The following is a 12,750-nucleotide window of genomic DNA, read 5'->3' on the forward strand; positions in this document are numbered from 1 at the left end:
TCAAGTTCCCGGAGCCGTCCTTCCCTGCTGCTGCTCCCTTCATCACCCGGCGCCGCCAACACGTGCCTCCTCTGCATCGAACAAGGAGGATGAGATGCATGTTTCCATCGCCATCATTGCTGCCCTTGTTGACCCACGCGCCAAGCCTCCGCATCGCCGGAGCCCTGTGCAGCTGCGCCGCTGCCTGCCTGCGCCTCTTCTGCTTCGAGCCCCGCCCTGCATCGATGCTCTACCGCACCCCGCGTTGACCCTGTGCGTCGACCGCGCCAGTGCACGCGTCTCCCCGGCCCAGCGCGTCCCCAGCCGCCAGCGCCGCTTGGGCCTCCTCCTCGCCAGCACGCCAAGGCCCAACGCCTGCGTCCAGCCGGCCCGGCCAGATTAGGCCCAATGTGAGCAACCCAGTTCGATCCAGATTCGGCCTGATGCGTGTTTTTTTCCTCTGTTGCGATTTTAGCAATTATTCAAGGAATTGCAGTTTTACAAAAAAAACCTCATTGTTCATGCATATCATAACTCACAAACCGTGCATCGGATTAAAATGTTTTTTATATGTAAAATGGCTAGAATTTCATCTAGTTTCATAATATGCTACTTTCATCCATGTTAAAAATGTTTAAATTGTTGTTTGCATTTAACTTGCATAATAGCATTTTAAAATGATTTATTTCATAACTAAATAACCGTAGCTCCGAATTAAATAAACTCTATATGTAAATGGGGTAGAAAAATGCATAGATTAACATGGTGGCATTTATTTGCATGTTTAACAACTCTAAAATTGTGTATAGGGCAGAACAGTGCCATATCCAAAATATGCACATGGGGATTTTCCGGAATTGTTGTTCATTGTTTCCGGCCTCATTTAAATTGCCTAAATGTGTAGTTTACTTATGCTTCACTTCTTGCCATGTTAACCAACATTTAAACTTGTTGTGTACTTAAACGAGAGCGAACTAAATGATTGAATGTGGTGTTTCATCAATATGCAACTCATTGCATATTGAGCTCCAATTAATTTGTAGTATTGTTTGTTGCACTTTGCCATGCCATGAATCATTAAATCGGACATGCATCATACTTGATTGTGCATCATGCCATGATTATTCTTGTTGGTTTACCATGTTGTTTGCTTCTTTCCAGTGTTGCTTCTTCTTGATAGTTCCGGTAATGTTGTGATTGTGAGGGTCCGTTCGACTACGTTGGTTCGTCTACTTCATGGATTCGGTCTTCTTCCTAGCAGGATTTCAGGCAAGATGATCATTACCTTGGATACCACTACTATCTTTTGCTTGCTAGTTATCTCGATGCTATCGCTATGTCGCGCTACCTACCACTTGTTTATCAAGCCTCCCAATATGCCATGATAAGCCTCTAACCTTTTTCCACCTTCCTAGCAAACCGTTGTTTGGCTATGTTACCGCTTTGCTCAGCCCCTCTTATAGCATTGCTAGGTGCAGTTGCAGGTTGTTTGATACATCCATTTTGCATCATGTTTACCTACTGTTATTTTATAATGTTTTTATGCATAATAATGCTTTTTGGAGTAATTCTAATGCCTTTTCACTCATAATATGCAAGGTACACACAAATAGGGAGAATTCCGGCAGCTGGAAATCTGGACCTGAAAAAGCTACGTCAGGCTATGATGTCTACTACACAACTTTATTCTTGTAGAATCGTGTTGGGCCTCCAAGCGCAGAGTTTTGTAGGAAAGTAGCAATTTTCCCTCAAGTGAATGACCTAAGGTTTATCAATCCGTGGGAGGTGTGGGATGAACATGGTCTCTCTCAAACAACCCTGCAACCAAATACAAGAAATCTCTTGTGTCCCCAACACACCCAATACAATGGCAAATTGTATAGGTGCACTAGTTCGGCGAAGAGATGGTGATAAAACTGTAATATTGATGGTAGAAATATATTTTTATAATCTGAATAAATAAAAACAACAAGGTAGAAAATAGTAAACGGGCACAAAAACGGTATTGCAATGCTCGAAAATGAGGCCTAGGGTCCGTACTTTCGCTAGTGCAATCTCTCAACGGTGCTAATATAATTGGATCATATAACCACCCCTCAAAGTGCGATGAAGAATCACTCCAAAGTTCCTATCTAGTGGGGAACATAAGAATAAATTGTTTGTAGGGTACGAAACCACCTCAAAGCTATTCTTTCCGTTCGATCTATTCAACAGTTCATAGTAAAATAACACAAAGCTATTCTTTCCGTTCGATCTATCCTAGAGTTCGTACTAAAATAACACCAAAAAAATTCATATTCATAATACTCAATCCAACACAAAGAACTTCAAAGAGTGCCCCAAGATTTCTACTGGAGAAATAAAGACAAGAACGTGCATCAACCCCTATGCATAGATTACCCCAATGTCACCTCAAGAATCCGCGAGTTGAGTGCCAAAACATATCAAGTGAATCAATATGATACCCCATTGTCACCACGAATATTCAAATGCAAGACATATATTAAGTGTTCTCAAATCCATAAAAGTATTCAATCCGATAACAACGAAATCTCAAAGGGAAAAACTCAATTCATCACAACAAGATAGAGAGGGGAAAACACCGTATGATCCGACTATATTAGCAAAGCCCGTGATACATCAAGATCGTGACATCTCAAGAACATGAGAGAGAGAGAGAGAGAAACACATAGCTACTGGTACGAACCCTCAGCCCCGAGGGTGGACTACTCCCTCCTCATTGTGGTGGCCGTGGGGATGATGAAGATGGCCACCGGAGACGATTCCCCCCTCCGACAGGGTGCAGAAACGGGGTATAGATTGGTTTTCGGTGGCTACAGAGCCTTGCGGCGGCGGAACTTCTGATCTAGGTTAACCCCGAGGCTTTTCGGAGTATTTGTGAATTTATAGGGTAAAGAGGGGGTGCGGGAGGCCACCGAGGTGGGAACAACCCACCTGGGCGCGCCTGGGGCCCCAGGCGTGCCCTGGTGGGTTGTGCCCCCCTCGGGGCACCCCCCAGGTGCTGCTCTGGCCCATTGGTGGTCTTCTGGTCCATAAAAAATCCACAAAAAGGTTCACGATGTTCGGACTCCGTTTGATATTGATTTCCTGCGATGTAAAAAACAAGCAAAAAACAGGAACTGGCACTGGGCGCTGGGTCAATAGGTCAGTCCCAAAAAATGATATAAAGTTGCTATAAAATGATTGTAAAAAATCCAAGAAAGATAAAATAACAGCATGAATACTTCATAAATTATAGATACGTTGGAGATGTATCAGCATCCCCAAGCTTAATTCCTACTCGGCCTCGTGTAGGTAAATGATAAAAGAAATAATTTATGAAGTGTGAATGCTAGCAAAGTGCACAAGTTTGATCAATGACAATTTCAATCACTTTTCCTAGCATCATAACAACAATTCTTTCTCATAAAATTTCTCATGTTAAAGTGGCAACCAATTCACATGTTAAGGTTCAAACAATGAATTCTCTTGAAACTCAACAACCTATTTTCTTAGTCACCAAGCAATTGCAATTCAACTTATTCAACAGAGTTTAAGTAAGAGCTCCACATACGCAACCATCTTATACTCTTCTATGATTGCTAACACTCACCGCATACACATGAGCAAAACGTTTCAACCAAACACATAGAAAGATAGGGGCTTATTGTTTTGCCTCCCAACATATTCACCTCAAGGGTGATGTCAACAATAATAACTCATGCTACCCATATTCAACTGGACATATGTGCCTAGATCTTTCCTCACCACATTATGCTTGCCAAAGGAGAAAAATAAAAAGGAATAGAGAGAAAAACTTTGACTCTTGCATAAAAGTAAATACATAAAAGTAAAGAATAGGCCCTTCGCAGAGGGAAGCAGAGGTTGCCATGCGCTTATTAGTTTGTATGCTCAACCTCTTAGTGCAAAAGAACGTCACGTTATATTGCCCCTTATGATAGCAACCTTTATTATGCAGTCTGCCGCTTTTATTCTTTGCCATCACAAGTTCGTACGCTCAATTTTCTCTTACACTAATTGATCTAACACTTTTAGAAGTAATTTTTATTGCCTTATTGAACCGATGACAACTTACTTGAAGGATCTTATTCAATCCCCAGCTAGTATGGTGGACTCTTGAAAATAAGATTTGGGTTTAAGGGTTTTTGGATGCACAAGTAGTATCTCTACTTGGTGCGGAATTTTTGGCTAGCAAAGATGGGGGCAAACACCACATGTTGAAGGATCTATGATAATATAACTTCTATGTGAATATGAACAAACATAAACCATTATGTTGTCTTCCTTGTCGAACGTCAACAATTTTGGCATATAATATTTTGATGGGGGCTCATGTTGGGGAACGTAGTAATAATTCAAAAAAATTCCTACGTGTCACCAAGATCAATCAATGAGATGCTAGCAACGAGAGAGAGGGAGTGCATCTTCATACCCTTGAAGATCGCTAAGTGGAAGCGTTACAAGAATGAGGTTGATGGAGTCGTACTCGCGGCGATTCAAATCGTGGAAGATCTGATCAAGCGCTGAACGGACGGTGCCTCCGCGTTCAACACACGTACAGCCCGGGGACGTCTCCTCCTTCTTGATCCATCAAGGGGAGAGGAGAAGTTGAGGGAGAACTCCGGCAGCACGACGGTGTGGTGGTGGAGCGCATGGTTCTCCGGCACGGCTTCGCCAAGCACTAAGGAGGAGGAAGAGGTGTTGGAGAGGGGGAGGGCTACGCCGGGGAAGGGGTGCGGCTGCCCTCCCACCCCCCTCTATTTATAGGGTGAAGGGAGAGGGGGCCGTCCCCCCTAGATGCATCTAGAGGGGGGGCGGCAGCCAAGGGGGGAACTTGCCCCCCCCCCCAGTTTGGTGGGAGGCGCTCCGACCCCCTAGGGTTTTCAACCCTAGGCGCCTTGGGCCCTTGGGGGGCGCACCAGCCCACTAGGGGGCTGGTTCTCACCCTCGTTCAGCCCACTTGGCCCACCGGGGCAGGTGGCACCACCCGGTGGACCCCCGGACACCTTTCGGTGGTCCCGGTACAATACCGATCACCCCTGAAACCATTCCGGCGACTGAAACTGGACTTCCCATATATAAATCTTCACCTCCGGACCATTCCAGAACTCCTCGTGATGTTCGGGATCTCATCCGGGACTCTGAACAACCTTCGGTAACCACATACTATTTCCCATAACAACTCTAGCGTCACCGAACCGTAAGTGTGTAGACCCTACGGGTTCGGGAACCATGCACACATGACCGAGACATCTCTCCGACCAATAACCAACAGCGGGATCTGGATACCCATGTTGGCTCCCACATGTTCCACGATGATCTCATCGGATGAACCACGATGTGGGGATTCAATCAATCCCGTATACAATTCCCTTTGTCCATCGGTATGTTACTTACCCGAGATTCGATCGTCGGTATCCCCATACCTCGTTCAATCTCGTTACCGGCAAGTCTCTTTACTCATTCCGCAACGCATGATCCCGTGGCTAACTCCATAGTCACATTGAGCTCATTATGATGATGAATTACCGAGTGGGCCCAGAGATACCTCTCTGTCATACGGAGTGACAAATCCCAGTCTCGATTCGTGCCAACCCAACAGAGACTTTCGGAGATACTTGTAGTGCACCTTTATAGTCACCCAGTTACGTTGTGACGTTTGATGCACCCAAAGTACTCCTACAGCATCCGGGAGTTGCACAATCTCATGGTCTAAGGAAACGATACTTGACATTAAAAAAGATCTAGTAAACGAACTACACGATCTTGTGCTATGCTTAGGATTGGGTCTTGTCCATCACATCATTCTCCTAATGATGTGATCCCGTTATCAATGACATCCAATGTCCATGGTCAGGAAACCATGACCATCGATTGATCAACGAGCTAGTCAACTAGAGGCTTGCTAGGGACATATTACGATCTATGTATTCACACATGTATTATAGTTTCCGGTTAATACAATTATAGCATCAACAATAGACAATTATCATGAACAAGGAAATATAATAGTAACCACTTTATTCACTAATACGCGTTGGTCCTAAACAAACGGTTTTAACCCCTTTCCGCGACGGCATTTGGAACCGTCGCCAAGTGAGTGTGGGCGATAGGGGGGTCCTTCCCAGACGACCCAGTAACCGTCGGGGATATGCCCTCCTGGCACACACACTCGGCAAAATGAGGTCGTGTGCGACCGGCGAGCGCTCAAATACGGAAATACGTACAGTAGAGCTAAAAAAATACAATTACATGGCAAAATTGTTTTTGGTCGCAAGTACATCCCACACAGTCAGTCCCTGCTAATCATTTCCGTTCGTATGTACATCCCACACAGTCGCTCCAAGGAAAACATTTCCGTTCACAGGTACATCACACACAATTTTTCCCATTAAATCGTTTGTGATAGTGTTGCCATTGCACACGATATTAATAATTTTATTGTTTGCGTTATTGAATGCATCACACACGGTGCGTAGAAGAAACTGTGTGGCAAAGGCTGTCCATCACACACACTTTTTATGTGGTAAACATTTGCGCAATGTGGCCTAACGCAAACAGTTTTCAAGAGAAAGTCGTGTGTGCAGTGGAGATTGATCGCACAGGTAGTGGATCCTAGAAACGTTTCTGATCTCCACGTATATCGCAGATGTTTCGCTTTCGCAAACCGTGTGCAGTGTAATCCCTAATTAATCCAATTAATCCCTAATTTAAAAATCACATGTTTTGAATTTGAAAGTAGGTAATCACTTATTTCATATCCAACCATGTTTATTACAAATATAGGTTCAACCACGAATCCATAATTCGATGCACATGTACATATATTGAAGAACTACAGAAGCACCAAGTAAAGAATGATGAACCACAGTTGTACTAAAGACTGTAAAGAGAGAGGCGAAAGACATTCTGGTTGCTGGAGAAGGTGAAGTGGAATGCCCATATTGTGCCCTCCTCCATGTGTAATGCGCGCACAACTCTAGGCCAACCCCTTGTGATGGCTGCCCGTCCATCCTTCACTGTCTTCACTAGGACTTCTCGATGCTCATTGTAGTCTGGATGAAATACTTTAACCTTCATTGCGTGTCCACCAATCATGTACTTTGCGAGGTAATCTTAAGTGAACTGCTTCGAGAACCACTGGGAACAAAAAAGATTCAGACATTATTGTCTAACAACTCATTATGGGCAGTAAAAAGAGAAGGCTGCAGAGTTTGTAGTTACCATCCTACAGCTCACTGTTGTGTTGGATAGAGCATAAACAAATAATTTGCTTGCCACCATTCGTATCTTTTTGCTAATAATCCTTATCAGTTTCCTCACTTGATGCTTGTTCATCAATATCTCATTGCCCCATACGCAAAAAGGTTCGATGCGTGGATCCTTGCCAAGGGCATATGTACCTACAAGCAACAAGTCAATATTAGAAGCTAACTAGTGTCTAGACCTAGATCTATATGCACTACATTATGGAACAACAGGGGGAGTACAAGCCGAGGAATGAAGCTAACCTCGGCGGAAAATGGTGGCCACTCCGGTTGTTGTCCTGCATAAGTAGTGGAAAGGCATGATAAGTACAACAATCTTAACATCAAACAAATATAGCAAAGGTAAACAACATCATCTCCAAATGATAGCTTGAATGTGTTGGTTTCAGCATGCTGTTAAAGCAGATATAAAATGGAAGGCAATGTTATCGACAGCAGGCTTAACAGCCATGAAATATTGCAATTCAAACTGGTATTGTTGAAAATGAATAGAACATAGGTAATGCTTAAACATCACACTGGATAAATGTGTAAAACTGAAATAAAGGGCATGTGTTAACTACACCAGGAATAACTGGAACCAAATATAGCCATTCAAATTGGTATTGATGTAGTCGAGTGGCACAGTTCCGACTTGCACATAATGAACAACACATTGTGAATGACTAAAATAAACAAGGCATAAATGACCAGTATAACAACCAAATAAGCCATTGAAAACTGGACAGAGTCTCGCTGCAACCAACCTAACAAGCAAATATAGATAAACAGGGCATATGCTTAAAAACTGGACAAATGCTCACTGCAACCAACCTAACAAGCAGATAAAGATAAACAAGGCATCTGCTTGATAACTGGACAAATGCTAAAAAAAGCAACCTAACAACCAAATACAGATAAACAAGGCATCTGCTTGATAACTGGACAAATGCTAAAAAAAGCAACCTAACAACCAAATATAGATAAACAAGGCATATGCTTGATAACTGGACAAATACTCACTTCAACCAAACTAAGAACCAAATACAGATAAACAAGGCATCTGCTCGATAACTGAAAAAATGCTCACTCCAACCAACCTAACAACCAAATACAGATAAAATAGGCATCTACTCACTATAAACAACCAAATATAGCCATTCGTGAAACTAAAGTGGACAATTCATACTTGAACATCACATAGACCTATTGAACAATACATTTTTGCACAACTGAAATAAATAAACACGGCACAGTTAAAGCATCGCACGACAAATGCTACAACAACAAAGGTTACGGGTTGGCAAGCTAGAAAAGGTAAGATTTGTTGATAGAATGTTGCCTCACATTTCATGGATGGGATCCTTCCAGTTGGAAGAGCACAAACCCATGGTGCGCTCTCTGATGTCACAGATGGGCTGTCTCACCTTGGAAGAACCTTCGTGGGTGCCCTCCTCGTGGTCGTGGTCGCGGTCGATGAGATCTGACTTGGCAATTGAGGATCCCAAGCCGCCGCCATAGAACGTGTCCTTCAGAAGTGACAAAATGGGCTCGATGGCCTATAAAGCTCGCAAATCCTTGAACGTTTGGCGGAGGAGATCAGCGGCAGGGCCGTCGAAGAGATCGACGGCGGTTGAACCAGAGGGGTTGGGGATGGACCACTTAACCTGTGACATGGCCCGCGTGAAGCCGTCGGTGTGGACGAGCTTGATGTTGTAGCCAGCTTTCCCATGATACAGTAATACGCTAGCCCGCTGACATGAAGCCTTTCGCATGGCAACGTAGTCAACATCTTCGCCGGCTTCCGCGGCGACGTGTTGCTCCGGGATCGACAGGTTGGGGCGAACGGCGGCCACCTCGCCAACGTCCGCCGGAGAGGCCATGATAAACCTCTTCTTGGCTGAACGCTCGTCGGGCTCCCCAGGATACATGGTCGAGCTTAGGCTGCGACATTGTGCAGCAGGGGATGTGGATCTGGCAAGGAGGGACACCGCAGGCCTCATCTAAAAACTCAGGGGAGTTGGGCGACGGTATGGGAATCGCTGGGTAACCTGAACTTTATTATCTAAGCTAGGAGGAACGGGCAGACCGGCAGGGTTGGCGGCGGCGCCGGCGGCGGCCGCAAGCTAGGGTTAGAGGGGGAGAGGGGGCGGGTGGGGAACTGTGGAGGGGTGGTGGTGTTTGAGGATACGCCACGGCTACTAAATTTTTTAGTAATGGTGGGTGGAGATGGTGGTGGACGAGGGAGGGCGACGGTTCAAATGCCTCGCCTACTGCAATTCTACTATAAGGTCGGTGCTGGAGGAGTGTGGGCGACGGTTGGAGTATGGCGGCTACTAAAATTTGGGTAAAGGAATTGATGCGGGGCGGGAGTGCCCAAGATCGCGCACGGTCCAATAACAATATGCGTGTATGATAATAAGGAAAAGTGGCGCGGATCCGCCGATTTTTGCAACGCTCAAGGCGGGTAGTTTGTTTTTTATATTTCTAGCTAGCTGGTCTATCACACACGGTTCGTCCAATTTTCCAAATAAACTTACCCGCCTTTAGCTTGCACAGGTGGTGGTTTTACAGCGCACTTGCATCGCACACGGTTAAGCCAGTACCTCCACCCTTTGCTTGCGCTTGCGCGGTCATGGTGATTTCAGCGCTCTTGCATCGCACACGGTTGAGCCAGTACCTCCACCCTTTGCTCGCGCTTGCGCGGTTGTGGTGATTTCAGCGCACTTGCATTGCACACGATTGAGCCAGTACCTCCACCTTAATTTGCTCGTGCTTGCGCGGTTGTGGTGATTTCAACGCACTTGCAACGCACACGGTTGAGCCACTACCTCCACCTTAATTTCCTCGCGCTTGCGTGGTCGTGGTGATTTCAGCGCACTTGCATCGCACACGGTTGAGCCAGTACCTCCACCTTAATTTGCTCGTGCTTGCGCGGTCGTGGTGATTCACATCGCACTTGTATCGCACACGGTTAAGATATTATACCCCGTGTCCGTTGAGGGTCATCAGAGTCTTTGTAGGAAAAAAATAACGTTAGAGAGGGTCAAAAGACAGCCACACCAGCATGTGGCCCAAATATATATGAGTGAAAACGGTGGTTTGTGATGTTCAAAATTCCAATGCACAACTTTGACCCCGCGGGCCCACGGTTGGGCGAGTCGTTGAAGATCGATGAGAGGGGCCAGAAGTCAAGAACCACATGGAAGTGGCCAAATATATGTACAAATATTGGGGATGTTTAAAACTTTAAATACACAATGCATAACTTTGGTGGCACCTGCCTCGCAAACCGGAAGCACCCTAACAACCACCTAGCTAGGATATATATAATGACATAATGTCGTACCTAGCTAGGATGCTTGGCCCACCACCTCCCACTTTGTGCGGTACTTTGGTCATACATGCATGTCGCAATGACCTACCATAAGACGGACCAATGAATCTTTTGTTTGGTCAAATGACAATTGTTGTTGTCGATAAACCGCTTGGGCCAATAGATTGAACCATCATAAAAATCGCATGAGAGGGACCATAAAACCAGCACCTCTTGCATGCAGACCAAAATGATGTACGTTGGGAAGGAGTGACATGTGTTTTCAATATAGAATAATGTACAATTTAGATGTGGTGCCTACCTCTTGATACAGACAACAACCATGAAGGCAAGGTAGTTAAGGACGAGATACGTACCTAGGGTTTGATGTAGGTCGAACCGAGCAATCCGAGCATCTCGAAGGGAATCCTGACAATGCATGAGCTCGAGCTTTGGTTGACCGACATTTGACAGTGACCGGCCCTAACACGAACTAGGAGGAATCCATTCATGGCCAACACATCCCCTCATTATCAGTCAAAGGGATGATATATATACACTCGGGGAGCCCACAGATATCTGTGTCGTCACAAAAAACCGCACAAGGGAGACGTGGTCGATCAGAAGACCCCGTATACACTGCATGCGGCCCGAAAATATGTATGGGTACGATGATGTATGATGTGTTTAAATCCCAAATGCACAACTTCGATGGGCCACGCCAACTACATTACAAACTGAACACCGTACCCGACTCCAAGCCTGGTTCAATACCTATGATGTCAGTTTCCCAACTTCGAGGCGGCGGGGGGGGGGGGGGGGGTTCGTCCCACGAATGTGCTCAAACTTTATTTTGTCTAGCATGGGACACGTCTATATATATACATCTATACACATATATAGTGTGCGAATAACTTTGAAAGTTGCTCGTTGGATGAAGCCAATCCGACGGTACAGAGATGGCAAATCCAAGCACTACTGGTTGTTGGATATCATCTACATTCCACCAGATTCTGCCACATGTACAATCTAGAAGAATCCATGGTTGAACTTAAGCATAATGCACAAACCTCAAAACACAAGCACTTCTCCTTTGTTCTCTAGAATCTTCCATATCTTAATTGCCCAAACCTTTTTTTCTAAATGAATTGTCACTTTTTGTTTTTACCTTTACAATGCACAATTCCATGAATCTTAAAATAGTTTTTTTTAACTAATTGATTTTGGATGAGATGGACTATAAGAATTAAACGAACGTCTACATCATGCATATGTGGGAGAAGAGGCGGGAAACCGACGAGAGGAGTGGTGAGAAACGGTAGCCTGTTTTGAATGAAAACCTAGTAGAGAAGGAAGCGTGAGCTACACAACGCATGCGCACAGTGCTTACCCATGTACTGCATGCGCTGTCGAAAGGGCTTAGGGTTGCCGTTCGATCTCGGAGTATCCAACAGTGCACACGTACGATCCGTGGGGTTTGGGTTCTGGCCAATCAGAACGCACAACTCAGATCGCGCGCACAGTGGGGGGATATCATACGGAAACCAAGATTCGGTGGAAACCGGTGAAAACCACGAGAAAAAGATGTTTTGAAGTTTCAAAAAAATTCAAAAAAAATGCAGGATGTTAAGAGGATGATGTTTTATTGCCACACAAAATTTCAAGTTGAAACACATTACGAGATGTGAGCTATGAAAAAGACAAAATCAGTGTTGAATAGTGTCGAATAGTAATGTCACTATTCAGGGCGGAATCTGTCTTTTTCATAGCTCACATCTCGTAAAGTTTTTCAACTTGAAATTTTGTGTCGCAATAAAACATCACCTTCTTAACATCCCATATTTTTTTCAGATTTTTGTGAAACTTTAAAATATGGTTTCCACGAAGTTTTCATTGAATATCGGCTTTCGTGAGTGAACCGTGTGCTATTTGAAAACATTTCATGAGAAGAATCTCGGTTTTTAAATCCCCGTAAATCCAAAACTAAGTTGAAAATCGTGAAACCTGCCATGGTGTCACGACACCGCACTTATATGTCGAGGAATTTTTTTCGTCCATTGTGGTGCAAGTTTTATTACAAGCCTCTTACAAACCGGAGCTTCTCTCAAAGAAGCCTCGTGATTCCGATAGGGAAACGTGTCCCCCTTGTGGGCGAAACATAATCACTGCCTCTTTTCGCCTTGTATT

This window comes from Aegilops tauschii, chromosome 2 (assembly GCF_002575655.3).
Source record: "Aegilops tauschii subsp. strangulata cultivar AL8/78 chromosome 2, Aet v6.0, whole genome shotgun sequence".
In the NCBI taxonomy this organism is placed as follows: Eukaryota; Viridiplantae; Streptophyta; class Magnoliopsida; order Poales; family Poaceae; genus Aegilops; species Aegilops tauschii.